The following is a 6,792-nucleotide window of genomic DNA, read 5'->3' on the forward strand; positions in this document are numbered from 1 at the left end:
GGACTGAAGATTAGTAGATTGCAGTATTTCAGATTTTGACAACCTTATAAAGCAACTCTTACTTTATATACACTTGGCTGCATTCAATGAAAACATACCTGTAGATCCACATCATTTGTTCTCAGAAGAACAAGACCCCACACACAGAGACTATTCCTATTCCTGTATGGCCACCTGCAGAAAGCCTGAGACATACACACCCATTATAATGCAAACACAGACTGAGACACAGATAATGGATACGAACACAGCCTACTCCCCCTCTCTCTCTCTCTCTCTCTCTCTCTGTGCGTCTGACCTGATTCCTCTAATGAAGTGCTTTTGATAAGCATAATGATTGTCCAGGCGAAGCGCAGGGAACATCCGAGTGCAGCGAGCGCACGGTAATACATCAGGGCTGACGTTTGTAGCACTATTAAGATCTCATAAAACAGATGATTGTGCTTTATTATTTTTTTCTCCTTTTGGACCCGAGTGCCATCTGGGAGTGCTCTTATTTTTCTCTTAAAGCCACACGGAGACATGTCGCTGCTTGTGCTGCCAGGCAACAACGTTTTGTACCCTTTTAGAGGAGGCACAGGAAGGAAGGAGTGTGTTCTTCCTGGCTCTGGAGTGAACCTAACAGATTACAAATATTCTCCATATTACCACTCCAAAGTCAAGATGGCAATTCACCCTAAGGTTGTCATGATAGCAGAATGTAAAACTTTGATAAGATTCTGATAAAAATCAAGCGATATTGATACCACGGTAACGAAATAGAAGTCCTATAGGCAACAAATATTGAATAATATCTTGTTTCTGATTTCTAAAAACACAGGGAAACTCCTGCACACAGTCTAAATTACACAAATACATCGGCAACATTTCAGAACCAAAACGTGGGCAGTGTATTTGTGCAATTTAGACAGAGTTGCTTCTTTTGCTTGCAGCAGATTTGGGTTTAAAATATGAGTTAACGGGGCGCTGGTGGCGCAGTGGTTAGTGTGCGCGCCCCTATGGAGGCTGCGGTCCTCCAAGTGCGGCCCAGGTTCGAATCCAACCTGCGGCTCCTTTCCTGCATGTCATTCCCCACTCTCTTTCTCTCCCTGATTTCTGACTCTAAAATAAATCTATATAAATAAAATCTGAAAAATAAATCTTAAAATATATATATATATATGACTTTAAATCTAGGTTGAAAGAAACTCTTCCACTTCAGCCACTCCTCAAATGGAGGTTGTTGCTCTCAAAGACTCACCAAAGATGTTCATGTTATAATACAATGGACTTCTTCTCTCAGGCAGAATCCAACGAAAATAAAAATTACCTTACATGTGCTCTTTCTTTGGATTTGAGAGAGGGAGTCCCATTGATTATAGTATGAATGACCTACAATCTTTTTATTTATTACTCTACAGTCCTTTTTGACATTAAAATAACAGATTCTGTTGTTTTCAAACATCTGGTATTTAAAAGTATTGTAGCTTTGATCATTATGATAACCTTAATTCACCCCTTAAATAACATATTCTTACTCTCTGTTCACTGTCAGTGTTTAGTCTGTTTTCCTGAGCACTCTTAGATCCATTCACCTCGACATGAGTGTAAAACAAACAACACAACAAGGCCATGTCTTGAGCAGCGTATTCTGTGTCGGGGCTACAAAACGGAAGCACATTTCTAGGTGGATGGACGCTCTCTTGGAGCTGAGATGGGAACAGAGTTTCATGAAATATTCATCTGGTAAGGGAATTGATTTGGCTCACTGTGGCTACCATTTTGGTTTTTGGAGATGTGTGTCGTGCCAAAAGATAAGCTCTCCCTCTCCGACTTAACTGTTGCCTTCAGCGAGCAGACAAATGTTTCCAGAGCTTCCTGGAAGGATTTTCACATTCCTGCCGATGTCTCTGTGGTTACATTGGGATGTGTGCCGTAATTGCCTGACTTGATGGTTTATGTCTTGTCCCCGAAGTCTCATACTGACTCCACTCTGTCAGCCCTGGTAGTTAATCCCAGCAGAAGAGAGATGCTGTACTTACAACACACATACAAAAAAAAAGATGTAGAGTATAAAGCATTGTCTTTCTTTTACCATTTATAACAAACACAAGGTGCCACCTCATGCATACTCCATTGTAGAAAAATGAAGCCAAAATACCCCCACAACTGGTGCTGCCAATGTGGTGATATTATATGGAGCCAAGACAGTTACTGGTTGGAGCTGGCGGCTTGTCGAACCGCAGAATTGATCCCCCGCCCCTTACACAACCAAAGCACATGTTATTTTTTAGGGCATTACCTTTGTTAGATTGGACAGCTGAAGAGAGACAGGTAATGTGGGGAGGAGCGAGGGACATGCTGCAAAGGGCCGAGGTCAGATTTGAACCCACAGCCGCTGCCATGAGGACTATAGCCTCTGTACATCCAATGCGTGACGTAACTGTTAGGCTATCAGCGCTTCCACCAAAACAGACATTTCATTTTCAGATAACGTCAAAGAAAAAAACACTGAGTAGTCAGAAGACTGGAAAAGAGCGTCACAAGTTCAAGTCCATTTACCAAGTCTGTTTTCTCAGGAAGATAACAAACTGTTAACTGTAGCTTTATAATTATTGGAAAACACAAATGTGGTACCAGTCTTCTCCTCTGACTCTCCCTGGTAAAACAAATACCTTAAAGTACTTCAATGTGGTTAAAGCCTCTCTGTACAGTATTTGGATGCAGACTCTCATCATTTATGCCAATTTAGCTGTAGGTTTTATTTAAAAGAAAATCCAACAAGAGCCTGGAAAATAAATCAAAGAGCTCCAAAAAAGACCCCCCCAAAAAATGTGAAATACGTTTTCTCTTTAATTACCCACGGGGAGATTATCTGTAGGATTCTCGTGTCAGATGTCCAAATGCTACAAATACAAAATGTCTCAACTTTACCAGAAGAAATAATTTAGCATGCGCTCCTCCTTCCATCACCCAGGGAGTCCTTATTTTTCCCTCCCTCCTTTCCTCGCCTCTTCTCTCCTTCCCACGCTTCTCTCTCTCTCTTCCTCCCCCTTTAAGTCATCTTCCCAGGTGGATGCTGCTTCTCATTTTCACGTTCATCCCTGTGAATGAGGATGCAGTGATTACCGCTGGCCTGCTCACCTGACCCCAAGGGGATATTTGCTCATAGTGATTGGTTGTGGACGGTCGAGCAGGGGGGGCGGCAGCTGTGTTGCTAAGGCATCTCCAGGAAGTATTCTCTTCAGCCAATCGCCCCAGGGCTTTTTCAGTGCCCCTGTAAAACCTTTGATGGAGTGTAACTTTACCATTTCAACCAGTACATCCCTGCAAAGCTGTTGTTTTGCATATGCATCCTTTTCATGCTTTACCCATGCATTAAAGCCGGCCACTGGGAGAGAGCCATCTCTGAACTTAGTTAGAATTAACCGGCTTGGACTCTCATATGTGATGGACTGCTCTCAAGCTGGTGAGAGATGAGTGAATAATTCAAGACTGGATTGGTGTGTATACTGGGTTTAATGCACACCATCGTGCCATTGAGGCAGAACAGGGGATGGTATGGCAGTTGGTGAGAACACGCAGCATATGTTGTCTAAATAATTTACCCGGCAGATTCATATGCAGATGTGCTCCACGCTGTGTAGAAATGAGAAAGCCATGTTTGGTAGCCTATAGATCATCATGACAGATTGTAATCAATGTTGAATCTCTAAATAAATCATTAGGGCCGAATCTATGCATAACGAGAGCCAGGTTTCTCTCCTTCATTGTTCCTACTCACACCTCAAATTCCTCTATATCCAACAGGTAGGTGTGAAACTTACCTGAGACAGGAGGGTGAACTTATAGATCAAACACTGAAGTCTGCTTAGAGTTGGTTAGAGTCAGTTGGGGCCCAAGGCAAAAACCAATTGGAGGGCCCTCCAACCGGCATTCACCAAGGCAATGAGTGAATGCTGCCAGTTGGGGCCCCCTTAGGGAGGTTTCCTACTGTCATTGTAAAATTTGCACATTATGGGTCACTGCTTTAGTTGAAATATTGACTCAGGGGCCCCCAAGCATGGGGCCCTCCTTGCCTGTTGACAAGCAGTGCCTCTGGTTGCAGTCGGGGCGGTGGGTGGGTCAATGGAGGTTTTCTTTTTACTTCTATTAACAACACAAACGACACATGTTAAAGAGCAAGAAAACAAACAGTAAAAGTTACTATACCACAGGAACCAGGTAGTGAATGGGACGCAAACAGGCATTTTAGGGCACCTTGACACAGACCAAAGCTTGTGTGAGTAAGGAGGGCAGCATAATCAAAGGGTACCTCAAAACAGCCACTAAAAGACATCTTGGAAAAGACCTCATCGCATGTCAGAAAGTTAGTCGACAGACCTCGAACAGACCTTTGAGAGCACCTTGAAACAGACACCCTATGTTACCCTGAAACGTTATACCACATTGTACTTTGAGCATAACAAAAAACCCTGACACAGACGCTAAGTTGTACCTCGAGCAACCCTCACCACATGAACAGATGTATGTTTGTGTTGTTTGTAAAATTCGTAAAACAGTGTGCATTGACAAAAATTAATTTTTAGAGACGTGATGATCACATGTTGAGAATTCATAGGAATACTCAGACATGGTTTATGAATGATATCACTGGAACCTCTGTGTGAGAATATGTAGCAAGTCACCTGTCCTTTTGTCTTCTTTATTGTAAAATTGGAAATTGGTCTTTAAGTCACTACCATTTTGTTTACAGCAACGTAAAAATCTAACAGAATCAGACCACTGCATGCAACGAGTATCTGAAGCTCATTTGATCAGCTGGTTAGTTATGAGCAATAGCATTAATGAGACATTTGGTAAATAGTATATTCTTTACTTTTCCTGCATGTTTGTTCAGTCACTAAAGCACACTTTGTGTTTGGGTCTGATTACATCCAGTGGATTTCAGAATCCTTTATAGATGTTGTCATTTACTGAGCTGAGATTGTGCTCCCCTGATGGTAAATCATTTGAATAGAAACTTAATGTTTTCTTACAGCAGCATAACCCTCAGACAGAGTTGTGATTTTATCTTCAGTGCAGCAACACTTCTGCATTGTGTGGCGTAAATCAGAGCTTTTTACAGAGCTTCAACCTTTGAGACTTTGTTTTGGCAGGAGATCCACACCTTTTGTTTTCTATAGATCATGTATCCAGACAGGATTCTTTATTGATTGACACGTCTTCATACGCGTCTTTAGTATCTGCACTCTTTATAATGATGTGGTGACATCCTAAGTGATCTCCTCTGCCTCTGCCCTCACACACACACACACACACTTGGCTCGAGACAGCACACCAGCAGATCATTCCAGGAGGAATTAGACGGCTGGGTTTAGACCGCTGAATAAAGTTGGAGGATAAACATGTCCAAACAGGAGAGCATCACGAGCTTGGCATTCAAGGAAATAAGCCTCGGAAGCAAAGTGATGCAAGTGGAGTCATAGAGGTCCCAGAGTGAGGAAGAGACAGATAAAGAAATAAATCAGTAGAGAGAGTGTTGGAAGGAGAGGGGAGAACAAGTTGACACCTAATGAAGACCAAAGGAGACGGGGAGGAACGGAATGGGCAAGAGTGGAAAAACTGAGTCAGTGGAGTGAATGAGGGTGCGGGCAGAGAGAGGGAACTGAACCCCGTGACACTGCTGGGAAGCCAAAGAGTCGCTCTATCAGTACCCTGAATCTCAACAGCGACACAGAGACAGTCTGCACAGGATGAAGCTATCAGGAGCCCGGATCACAGCAGGACGGGGAAGTCACACATCCTCCTTCCTTACAGCCAGCTGTTTGATGGCGTCACTGCTGAGTGTCTGATATGTGCTCACCTGTACAAAGACACAGAGCAGTTTATAAAGTGGTTACCTTAGATACAGTCGGCTTGTCTTTGAGATGTTCTGGCTTGGACTTCCAATCAATTTCCCCAATCTCCAGTCCAGCAGGACATCAACAGATTAACTTACATCCATGAAGGCTTAATATATTTGAAGAAAGGAGACTGAACAATCCTAAAAGCACAACCAATTTTTATAAATGAAAAGAATTTCACCAATCAACTTTTGGTTTTAGTATCATAAGATGAGCTAGACATGGGTTACCATGGTTACTGCCATACACACTGTATTTCCAGTCGCTTTTGTTGAAACTGACAAGTATGCTGAACCTCTCTGTGAAGTTACTATCCTCAACTTTTATGACCTTTCATAAATGAATTATACACAGCTAATTTCAAAGGTTCGGGCTCCATTATACATGAAATAAATGTAGAATCTGTTGTTTGTTACTACAGCACATCCTCCAGCAATATTTCCTCCTGTGATGTGTTTTTTTCATGCCACGTTGGTGGTGATTTGGGTGTAATTGAAGAGTCTGTTCTTCCTGGACATGAAACCCACCTTGCCCACAAAGCACTCAGCATTGTGATTGATCAAACTCACCGTCTGAAGCAGCTCTTCATCCTCCTGTCATCTGGGAAAGACACCGGAGCCTCTGAACCACCACACTAAACTGTTTCAATCGCCAAGCTGAAAGGTTGCATAACTCTCTCTAACCCATCTCACCAACCCCCAAAAAGGCCGTAAACTAACCCACCAACGAACAATTATCTCTGTTCAATATCTCTTGATACTTTGAACTTGACTGATGCTACTTTGACCGGTGCTATATTGTCCAATGATAATGGCACTTGGTCTTTATTCTGTTGTTGAAATTCAGTTTTCTTGATACATTGTAGTCTGGAGAAACGACATTGTGGTCCTCTGTATGTCTTATACAT

This window comes from Labrus mixtus, chromosome 22 (assembly GCF_963584025.1).
Source record: "Labrus mixtus chromosome 22, fLabMix1.1, whole genome shotgun sequence".
Classification (NCBI taxonomy): domain Eukaryota; kingdom Metazoa; phylum Chordata; class Actinopteri; order Labriformes; family Labridae; genus Labrus; species Labrus mixtus.